Here is a 12,995-nt window from a genome sequence, read left to right on the forward strand (position 1 = left end):
TCTGAAATCATTTACTCCTATCCCGTTAGAAAATTAAGCATTTTAATACTTGAATTTAAGCTATATATATACACACACACACACACACACACACACACTATATATATATATATATATATATATATATATATATATATATATATATATATATATATATATACGGGTATTACATTTTACTGGAGAGAGAGAGAGAGAGAGAGAGAGAGAGAGAGAGAGAGAGAGAGAGAGAGAGAGACGTTGCCTACCGACCTAGACCAACCAGACAATAATTCCCAGAGGGGAAGAGAAAATTGGGGCGAGTGTTACGAGAACACACAAGTTCCTTATGGCGCTGAGACTTCAAAGACTTTACCTTCCTGATAAACAAACTTCGTAGGGAAATTAATACCGCGTTAAATGGAGTGTGGGGGGAGAGAACGCGGCTTGTGTAAACAGAATGAGAGATGTAGGGTAGAGATTCCCGACAAAAGAATGCCTAAAACAAAAAAAAAAAAAGTTTCTCGTCCGCGTGACTATTTTTCGTAAGCTTCTGAACAATTTTGAAAACAAATAGGTTTCATTTCTATTCTCCACCTCAGTTTACAGACATAAGAAAATAAAAATTAAGTGAAGAGATAAGAATGCCTAATCTTTTAGCTCTCTTGACAAATATGACGAACTTATTCCTCAGTATCCTTAAAAGCAGGGGCTTTTAACCCCTGGATGGTTTCAGACCCCCTGTGAATTGCCCAATATGGTTCCATACCCCCTTTGTTTAACTTCACTTAAGTCCTACTTGTTGACAATATAACTTAATATACTTACAAACGTTAGGTATGAAGAGGTAGGAATAGAACATAAAGAAAATTCAAAAGTATTTATAGTTTTATATAGTTATTTATTTACAAAATGCACCAATGTATACATTGACGCATTACAATTAAATATATACAAATATCCAGAGATGAAGTCTCATACCCCCAGTATATAGTTCTCACACCCCCAGGGAATATGGATGCCCGCTGTTAAGAACCCCAGCTTTAAAGATTACAGACAAACCCGAAACGATTCATAGTATTTGATGATAAATATAGTTTACATTGCCTTGCAGATTCTCGTTTCTGCCCTACGTTCAACACCAACATCATCACATCCATTGATTGCAGGTAATAATTTTCATGCCAGCTATATCATTCCATGGCAACATTTTCTACTTAATGAAAATACTGTTTTTTTAAGGCATTAAATTCTTTGTTATACTGTAAATTGCCGAGCAGTCGAAACAAAATAAAAAATAAATATTAACAAATATAATTCATAAAAAAAATGAACTTACTTATCTATGTATTTTGAAAAGATAAAAAAAAAAACCGGAAGATATAGTGTGATAAGGAACAGTCAGTCAGTCAATAACTAAATACTCAAGGAAAGACCACGGTGCTTCTAATGAGAACACAGACTGGAAGACCATGGTCCAGCAGTTACGCCAAAGACCAAAAGAACAATTATCTAGGGTCACAGCACAGAGTTCTAAGGTTACAGCAAAGGCCACGAGACAATGGTTCTAGTGATATAGCAAAATCTGCAAGACCATGGTTTTGTAGTTAAGGCACAGCCCAAAGGACTGAGATTCTAAGACTAGGAAGACCGAGGTTGTGCAAAACGGAAGACCTCCTATTTCTATATTTTATTTTTTTTCTAATTTTAAAAATTCTATTTTAATTTAGTAATCCTCCGTAAAAGGTCAATTTCTTCCCTAAAAAGTTGCATTACTCTCTCTTATAAAATCTACACTTATTGTCGGTTTCGAATCTAAACTTTGTTCAATCTTTTGTTGGTAAAAATACAGACGTGACAATCTACATAACCTCGCTAACAAACAAACAATGAACCAATTACAAACTAACAAACACCCGAACAAACTTAACCAAAAGCACAGCTTGTCTGGCACAGGTAAGGAGCAGTAACATCTAGACATCATAATAGCAAGAGAATATGATCACGAATACAAAGACCAGCAACCCAACAATTACAAAAATACTAAATGGCTGAAAGAAAAGACGTAGATCAACTAGCTTAAGGATATAACGTTAACTGATTGTGTTTAGGGCAGTAATGGCAGACGTAACCAGAGACCCAAGTTAGAACATGTTTATAACCTTCTCAAAATGAGGACTAACAAAATATTTCTTTTGAGTATTTATAATCATCTCTGCCATACCAACTTGAGCAACTCGAGCACAGTTCGATCATATAGGAATGATGCATTTTACTTTTTTTCTTTTTTTGTCGAAGGAGACTGAAATCTTCCTTAAAATTCCATCAGCGGAAAGGAAAAATGACATAAAAACACCAGTGCAAATTCTTGCCCATATACTGGAACACACTTCACAGACGTTCGTCTTCTTTACACTAGGTAACCCTTCTCGGTCATATCACTTAAGGAGAAAACAACAAATGTTTAGCAATCATTTACTTAGTCTCCTCCTCAGAGAACTCAGCCGTTCATTAATATTCGACGCTGCAAACCCTGAAAGCAAAAGTTCAGCTATTATGAGTAAAATGATACTCTGAAAACGACTCCAAGACCCCCGAAGGTCATGAGCAATCTGTATGCACCTCAACAGGGAAAAGACAGAAGCTGAAAACGCGAGATAAACTGAGTTTAGTTTTAAGTAATAGGAAATAATTAAGATGGCTATTTGTCTGTCCGTCTGCACTTTTGCTCTCCGCTCTCAGATCTTAAAAACTACTGAGGCTATAGGGCTGCGAATTGGTAAGTCGATCACCCAATCATCAAACACACCAAATCGCAGCCCTGTAGCCTAAATAGTTTCTATTTTATTTAAGGTTAAAGTTAGTCATGATCGTACGTGTAGCCGTGGCTGAGAGCTTCATACAGATTTATACGCTGTACAGAAAACTGATATTTCTTCGGCGCATTTTTTTTCTTACTTTTTCCTTCTCTGCAACCGAAAGAAACAGGGGTCTCCGGAGAAGATCTTCAAGTCTTCCTGGGGTCACGGAAAAGATTAAATTGAGCGCATTAAGTTGCCACCGTGATAAAGACGATCCGCGAGGATTGCCAGGCTCCGAGGAAACAACCGTTTATCTGGCTGGCTAACCCTCCCTTCCACAGACGACCAACAACATTTTCATTTGACTTTCTTTTTTAATCATTCATATATCAACTAAATAAAAATCATGGCCGTAGATCAGCGCTAAAGCACTGGGCGCTCATCTGCTGGGGATGGGTATACCAACGTCGTCGACTTTCCAAAAATGGGCACGTGGCCACCAATCGCATCCTTTTGGCGTGACGTCCTCTGAAGGGACGAAGGCAGGGGCACGATATATATATATATATATATATATATATATATATATATATATATATATATATATATATATATATATATATATATATATATATATATATATATATATATATATATATATATATATATATATATATTGTGTGCGTGTACAAATATGTACACATACATATACATATATGAAATTTTGTCAGTATACAGCCTAACATCGAATTCACTATACACTGGGAAAACTACACCCAAGAAGCCGGCCAGAATTCTAACCAAGTCTTGCAATAAACAATTCATTTAAAGCTTACTTTGAATCTCAACATCCCTCGAGGAGCACATCAATCAAAAATGACAGTACTAAAAGGGCCTTTCATTACAATTTTCATATAAAAGGAAATGTTTGAATTCCATCTCGCATGCGGAGCATCTGGTGCTGACTTGGGATTCACTCGTCTTCCAGTCAGTCAAAAAAACTGAGGGGATATTCGATCTTTAGAAGTAGGATACTATCTGCTTGTATTTGAAAGGAAAAGATGGAGAGAACTACTCAATTCGTTACCGTAAACCACTAAACCATCATATTCGCGAAATTTTATCTTCCGGTCAATCAAAAGTGTATGAGAGAGAGAGAGAGAGAGAGAGAGAGAGAGAGAGAGAGAGAGAGAGAGTATAGCACCCGCTACCCCACTATCCAAATTTGTTTGCTTAGGGCGCCCGGCTATCGTGTTCACGGAAACCCATCTTTTTTCCTTCAAGGATTTTACCGGATATATCATCCTAAGACCACACACATATATTCACTTTTTTATGCCGCCTCTGACAACGGGTTTTTATAGCCCCTCTTCCTACGAAGCGTCGAAGCCCCAGTATCTCATCTCGTTGAAGCTATTGTTGTTAGTCCATAACCTACGCTGATATGTTACCGCTGTTAGTATGCATAACAAGATTTCTCGCGAAAACGAGAATATAAAGCGAAGTCTCGCGTGGAAGCGGAACTATCCCAGGTAAAACATGTAACTATTTTTTTGTAAGTTTCCAAGACATTTACCATTAATTTCGTCTCATTTTGTAAACTTTCAAACAAAATGATGTTCAAAACTTGAACAGAACGAACTGGGCCCTTTAAAAAACCGTGTGCATATACATATAAAAGCATATATATAAAACATAAAAAGGAGCCCATAAAAACGCCAAACCATAGAGAGAAAATAGTATATTTCAGAGACTGCTGTCTCTCTCTTCAGGTAAATGAATGAGAAAAGTTACAGAAAAGGTGGTATTTATACAAAGAAATCCATCCGCAGTTAAGCCAATTTAGGTCACTCCGACTGATAATCCATCTTTAATCCTCTTAAGCGTTGGTTGAATGAAAACTTTATCAATGACATCTGAATCACATGCTCCCTTTGAGATGTTCATTACCTGTCTCTGTTTAATCAAGACCGATTATATATATATATATATATATATATATATATATATATACATATATATAATATATATATATATATATATATATATATAATATAATGAAGATATTTTTGCCAAATTGACGGTGGTTCTTAGGAGACCTGCAGTCACTACTTCATTCATCCCCTATCTGCTGAATCAAGGAAGAACCCCTTGTGATGAAAACATCATAAACTAATCTAGGATGCTCACTAGCAGCTCGTCGATCCCAAATACGGTCATTTACATTCCAACTGTCATCTGTATTCTGCAGGCACGCATGAGCTTCCCGCATGTTGAGGTTCTGTCTTCCTCCTAAAACTACTGAATCACGCCCACCTTTAAAACTTATTGTCCTTTATTATTCTTTTCACCATCTTGTTTGGAACGGTGCTGCTGTTCCACCAAACTCCCTACCCTCTCGGTCCCCTACCTATCACGCCCCCACCAGGGAGGACAAACAGGTGTTCAGGAGGAGGGTGGTTGTCTCCCATACGCTCCCGTTCCTCTCTCTACCTTCCAGCACCCATCCGGAGTGGCCAAACCGGTTTGCAAGGGGTGGGTGGCTGTGTCACGTTTCCCCTACTGTCACACACGGGGGAGGACAAACGAGATCCATTCGAATTTTTTATTATAAAATTGTTCAAACCACCTTGAAAAATACATCCTCATTTTTCATGTATAATCATTCAGTTTTTTACACAACTTAGTCGATTCTCCACGAATCTCTACCTTCCAACTGAGTTGCTGAAATATGCTAGGTAGAATATTTACCTTAATAATCTTTCACTAGTCCCTCATTCGCAATCAGCATCCAAATTGCACTTCTCTACAGGAGAGTTGGCTCAAATGTCTCCACATAGTACAAAGATTGGTTCAATCATGGTCAAGGAAAGACCTTGGGTTCTACATGACCTACCCTTTCAAAACCTTTTGGAGTGATCCTGGTGTATACTTATATAAATACGTGCATGCTAATATATATATATATATATATATATATATATATATATATATATATATATATACATCACACACACACACACACACACACACACACACATATATATATATATATATATATATATATATATATATATATATAAAATCACATACGATTATGAAAGCAGAACATAAAAATCAAGCAAGAATTTCAACACCTTAAGAAAAAAAAAAAGACGCCATTACAAAAAACACACCACGGAGAACGTTTCAAATGCAAGTGAAGTACGAAATACGAAAAAAATAGATATAAATAAAAACTCAAAAAAAACAAAAGGTCTCACAACGACATCGAGACACAATAACAGTCCCACCAGCCAGCGGGTTGAAAATAACATCATCTAAGCCGAGATGCAATAAAAGTGACAAGTCATAGGAAGCAACGGAAGGAGGGAGGGGGGGGGGGGGGGGGGGCGGTTTTCATTCCCGGTCGAGCGACGTTGCAACAGCATCGAGATGTGGGCGCTCGCCATCCCCCCTCCTTGCAATTGTATTCGGGGTAATTGACCGGTGTATCTGCATCGCTATATGTGACAGACGGGTCATCTCAGGTTATCTGTGCCGTGGCCCTTCTACCGTCTCCTTAACCGAGGGTACGCCAGGCTCTCTATTCTTTATTTGTTTTCTCTTAGTTTTAATTCGTTTGCTGAATACCTCTTTTTAGTTACTTGCCTGTTAAGTATTCATTCCTTTGTTTTGGCTATCTCCTACGCATGCACCGTTTTCTGTCGTTATGGGCATCATTTGCAAGTATTTTATTCCAAAGCAACTTGATAATGCACCATGTCCAAGGGCCCCTGGATTCTCTCACAAGACTGTACGAAGATGTACGAGAAATCGACCAAGATTCATAACAGTTAGTTTTAGAAATCTTGAATGACAAATAAGAATGATCACTAAGTGTATGACAATGTTCTCCATTCGTTAAGTTGAACAAGGCGTGCTAAAATCTACAGTCAAATAGAGTTGTTTCACCAACGAAAAATAAAATTAACATCCTAAATTTCATTAGAAATAATTGTCCTGTACTCTTTAACATGCACATTATTTCTTTTTTTACATTTTCTTTCTAATACAAAAATTATAAATTTTCTATCCTAAAATTCCAGTATCTTAAGCTCATCGCGAAACAAAATTTTCAGACCTTTTTTAGGCTTTTCCATACATCTTTCCTAACACACCCCCCAACAACAAAGTAGTTTTAGGTTTACTCCCCGAGTAAGCGCAAAGTAACGCGAATGTACATAGGAGGAGGGAGTGTTGTTATTTGGGACGGGGGAGGGGGTTGGGTGGATATAGGTAGCCTCTGGGAGAGGAAGGGACCGGCGGAAACCACACAGTGTGAGAGTCGGGCCAGGGATTGGTAGTAGGAGAATAATAGCAATTCTATAAGGAGGGAACAGGTCGTATCTTGTGGCAAGACGGGGGGTGTGGGGGGTTTTATGGGGAAGGAATGGATACCAAGGGCAAAGGAGAGTCGGCCATGTTCACACATCATTAGCTGGCAGACGTAGAGCCTTCCTCTGCTGATCAATCCCTCGGCCAAAGACGCGCCTTGACTTCCACTCCCTCAAGCCCGCCACCAGCCTTCATTACCGCTGTCACACCAAACTAGTTCTTGGCTAAAAAAAAAAAAAAAAAACTCTTAGAATGTCTTAACCGTCCTAAATAAAATAATCGTAAAACGGGTTGCAGTCGGGGTAGAACGTGATAAAATAGGCCAAAATTACGCGTTCTACCACAACCGCAACCTGTTTTACGTTAATCTTTTTTTTAAAGGACGGGGTAAGTCGTTCTAAGAACTATAGTAGATTCACATCAGCCGTGCATCTGATGTCTAGGCCACTCCCTTACGACGCTCCTAATTGACTGTTCATAAGCCAATCACAGGGCTGGAAACTTTCAGTCTCTCGAGATATTTCACATAGGAAGGATGTATGTTCCACCTCTCCTGAGGGATATGTCTTTCAAAAGTATCCCTCAGGAGAGGTGGAACATACATCCTGCCTATGTGAACTCTCTCGAGAGAGACTGAGTGTTTTCAGCCCTGTGACTGGCTTATGAACAGCCAATCCCGAGCGTCGTAAGGGACTGGCCTAGAAATCAGATGCACGGTTGATGTGAACTATAACTGGTTCACTTAAGGTAGATTCTTGGGTAAGCCCTATGCCTACGAGACGTTTGTTTGGCGGGCGCTGATTGGCGGGGAGCTGCCTACCTCCCGGTACCAGCCAATCAGCGGCCACTAAAGAAACGTCTCGTAGGCGTACGACTCATCCAAGAATCTACCTTAAGTGAACCAGGTATAGTTAGGTGTGAAGGGGGCCGTACCGCCAATAAACGCCCCATGACTGCACTACGGCGTAACACGTCTCGAGTAGGATCGAAGTACGGCAGTTCCGTTTGTAGTAGTACGACCATCTCGTTTAAAGTACGCTGTATTTCCTAATTAAAGAACGGGATGGACGGCAAAAACAACTTTGAGCAGGCCCAAATTTCTGGAGCACCCTTTCCCGTCGTAGCCCGTCCATGAAGTTCGTAAACAGATCGTAAAAGGTTGCTGCTACTACGTCTACTCCGTTCGAACGTAGTTTGCGTCCGTTCCGCAACAACTTTCGGGACGTAGTGAGAACGAGTTCGATGTGACGGGGGTATGAGGTTGACGGAAGGGCACCGTCACCGAATGGGGGAGTCTAAGATAGTAGTAACAGTTGTGGAGTACGCTTACAAAATAACGAAGGTTTGGATTCTCTGTGAAAGACAATTTGGGTGATACATGAAAGGATTGTTGAGCTAGCTCTCCTTCATGCAAGTCAAATGGGGTTGTTGTGCGAAGGGTTTTTAAAGCCAATTTAAGCTACTGAGTTAAACTGCTTGTTCAGTAGACGTAGTGTAAGAAGGGTTGAAAGGCTGAGAAATGTTGGGATGAATTGAAGTAATAAAAAAGGTTCGGGTAAGTGAAAACGTGAATCTGAACGACTGGGATTTGGAATTATTTTCTCTCTCTCTCTCTCTAGATATATATATATATATATATATATTATATATATATTATATATATAATATATATCATATATATATATATATATATAATATAATATTTAGTATTATATATATATATCTAGAGAGAGAGAGAGAGAGAGAGAGAGAGAGAGAGAGAGAGAGAGAGAAGGGAATTTGCAAATCTCAGTCATTCGGCCAACTGGTTTGCGGAGATTAATTTTGAGGTTCTGAGGCGCGCTGCTTAAAACCCGAATCGCGACTGGAAAATGGACACGAATACCAATTCCCACCGGAAACAAATCCAGAGCAATTACAGCTTCTCCCTGCAATTAGAAAGGGGCCGGTTAATGAGAGAGGCACGTAATCTGATCTCGGCGTGCTCGTACTTTTGTTTCGCGAAACTGCTCCTCAGTAACAGACGCCTACGAGTATGACTGGCCGAGGCGTCGGCTCTTTTTCGCTAAGGGAACTTTGGAAATTAGTCATAGAACTTTGCAAAGAAAAACATTGCTATTATGGGAATCCATCTTCTCTCAACATACAGGCCTGCATAAAAAAAAAAATTCATTTTCCAAATATATTTCATCCCAATGAACATGTTTGCTTACTGCTGTAATACTAAATACGTAGAGCAATTTGTGAGGTCACAAGACAATTGTTCTTGCTCACTTCTGTGGTCTTGAGGAAATAATGGATTTATTTAATCTGTATACTGGCAACCATTTGGCAGAAAAACAAACACATTACAGTTAAGCCAGCGATGCACCGCGTGAGGTGCACTGACGGAACTTCCCACTACGGAGGTTACAGTTACTGTTTAATACAAAAATGGGGTGATGTTATGAGTTTGATTGAGTTGAGTTCAATATAGAATTTAGGCCAAAGGCCAAGCACTAGGACCTATGAGGTCATTCAGCGCTGAAATGGAAATTGACAGTAAGAGGTTTGAAAGGTGTAACAGGAGGAAAAGATTGATTGAATGATTGACTGTGTCTATTAAACCTGGCGTCACATCTAGATTATTGACACCGAAGTAAATTTAAATAGAACAAATTAAATTTAAAACAAATTTCATATAAAAATATCTAATATATATATATATATAATATATATATATATTATATATATATATATATGTGTGTGTGTGTGTGTGTTGTGTGTCTGTATATAAATATATTTGTTCAAAACCTCAAAGCTGTTGCACTATGAATTAAGTGTTAGGAGAGGGCGGGAAGTAAGATGAAGAGAGGGAATATGAAAGGAGGTATAGTAAAGGTGATGATATGGAGTAAGTGGGGCAGGAAAGGGGAAAGATCGGCGCCATCAGACAGGTAATTTATTTTTTGGCTCTGCCAGGGTGGAGGAGCAGTGCCTAAAAGAACTGCGGCGATTCTGTTGCTGATTAGTTTCGATTCTTCTGTTGGCTGACAACTCGAAACCCGTGACAACTCTCAGCTTAGAGGTAATCCTTTTGTCGGTTGATTTTGAAAGCTGTAGATTCGGGCTAATCAACCATAATCGTCTGTCTGTCTGTCTGTCTGTCTGTCTCGTCTGTCTGTCTGTTCGTGCTGCCATTCTATCACATGTGCTATAAATTTCTAACACTATATATCATTCCTCCTGAGCTTGTTTTCGAAACTCGAGGCAGAACCTGCCAGGATTTATAGCCATTTTTTTTCCTGTGGTACTATTTCTATATGTATATATACATCAATTGTAAGTATGCATGCATGTATGAATGTTTTTATAGATATAAAAACATAATATTTATTCATCTGTCTATCTATATATATGTATGCATGCATATAATATATATAATATAATATATTATATATATATGTATTATTATATCTATATATATATATCGATATATATATATATATATACATATACATATAAAAACTATAAATATATCCCTATATATATATATATATAATATACTATAAAAACAATATATATTATATATATGTATATAATAAATATATCATATATATATATATATAATCTTATATATATTATATATATATATATATCTTTCTTTCTCGACCATGCAGGCAATCTTTCTCGCAACAATTGACGTCCAACAAGGCAGAAATAAAATGACATCCCGGAAATTAAGGAAAATTTACCTTTGAGTTCTATATGACTATTGTTTGACGACGAGAGTCTCTTCTTTTATCACCAAACTAAAAAAATAAAAAAATAAAAAAGCTCCTTTGTTCACATCCGCAGTAATACTTTCCTCCACATACGACTGCTGACTGCGACTGTTTATTTATGGTCGGCGATTGGAAAAATATAATAGCATTTTTTTATGTCCTTAAATGGAAAACTACATCACGGAAGAAAAATCACAATTGCTATTAGTCTCCGGTCGGTCAGGAAATTCATTGAAATTAAAGTTTGACGTCGATTTCAAAAAAGCTTTGGAACACGGACCAACACGAATTTCGCTTAATTTATCCTGGGCACCCAATGGCCCTGTAGTTTTCTGAAAAAAAATTAAAGAAAAAAACCTAATAATCCGGCTTTTCCTGTCCGTCTGCACTTTTTCTGTCCGCCCTCAGATCTAGAAAACTACAGAAGCTGGAGGGCTGCAAATTGGTATGTTGATCATCCACCCTTCAATCATCAAACATATTGCAACCCTCTAAACTCAGTAGTTTTTATTTGATTTAACTTAAGGTTAAAGTTAGCCATGATCGTGAGCCTGGCAACGATATAGGCCAGGCCACCACCGGGTTGTGGTTAAAGTTTCACAGGCCGCGGTTCATACAGCGTTATATTATACCGAGACTACCGAAGACTGATCTATTATCGGTGACCTTGACTATAAAATGTACAGAAAACTGGATTGCGCCGAAGAAAATTTTGAGCATTTTTTTTCTAGGCTCGATAAAACTAGATCAACGAAAAGACGAAAAGAAAAGAAGCAGTCAGGAGGGTAAAGTTCATATAAGCCTTGGATCAGGAAAAACATAAGCAAAAACAAAATTCCAAAGTTTATGAATGGAAGGAAATTTATTCCTTGTGTCCAGTGATCTGTGTAAATCGTTCATCCTTTCCAAACTAACAAACAAGACAGTTCATATATACAAATTGAACGTGTCAATTTTTCAGGGGAAATTTCCTTTGCAGTTACAGCAAGATGCAATGCTGCAGTTCAAAACATTGCAACTATTATCATAAATAAAATGCAAAAACAAACCGACAACAAACGATCCTGAAGAACCAGCAAATAGGCCAAAAATCTTTAGTTTATTTGTAATATAACATGAAAAAGATGAGTGCCCAATATGAATGGAAAGACTACGAATAATCTGTAACCAAATTCACTACATCTTCTCATCTTTTTTCCACAAAATTCGACAAAAAAAAAAAAAAAAAAAAAAAACAGTTGAGACGTCCCACATCTCCTAATATCTCGACATCTCCCACGAACTTTTATTTGCCTGAACGGCATTTCAACAAACCAGGTATTCAGGTATTCACTCACCTGACTCTGCCATGGGAACGAAATCAAGTCAACAAATTCCCAGCTTATTAAATTCAAAATGAAAATTTCTCCGCCGTGACACTGAGTGAGTGAGGTTCCCTGAAAGTTATTGAGTCCAATATCCCGAATTCCGTCGCCCGTTGATGAAGAGCTAACCTTTATGAAAGGTCAACAGCAACTACTAAAATTCTTTGGGTGCAACTGAAACGAGATGCATCCACAAATAGTGGCTGCGAAGAGGATAAAGTATATTGTAAACGATGCAGTAGTTTATCTTTAATATACATGTCAACTTTAAACAGACGAGCACACTTCTTTTCCCTCTTTTTGAGAAGTGAAGAAGCCTTCTGGTTTCTCAGCAAGTCATTGGGATTCAGCTGAATTGAAATGAATGTAGATTTTATTCCAAAGGCCAAGCACTGGGGCATACGAAGTCATTCAGAGCTGATAAGGAAATTGAAAATAAAAAGGTTTGAAAGCTGTAACAGGAGGAAAACCTCGCAGTTGTACTATGAATCAATAAATAAACAAATTGATTAATGCAAGCACAAGATGGGGGCTCTGGTACGGGAGAGCGTACAGCAATTTATAAACAAAAGTCTTTCGCACAATGCTTCATCCGGCCATGTTTCTTCCCAAGAGCAACCTCATCTATCTTCCTAAAAATCTGGGGGGAAAAGGTTGTGTGTAAAGCCGAGATTGTGTATGGCCGTTTTAGGACGCATGATCCCTTGGTTGGT

The sequence above is a fragment of the Macrobrachium nipponense genome, chromosome 43 (genome assembly GCF_015104395.2).
Source record: "Macrobrachium nipponense isolate FS-2020 chromosome 43, ASM1510439v2, whole genome shotgun sequence".
Lineage (NCBI taxonomy): Eukaryota > Metazoa > Arthropoda > Malacostraca > Decapoda > Palaemonidae > Macrobrachium > Macrobrachium nipponense.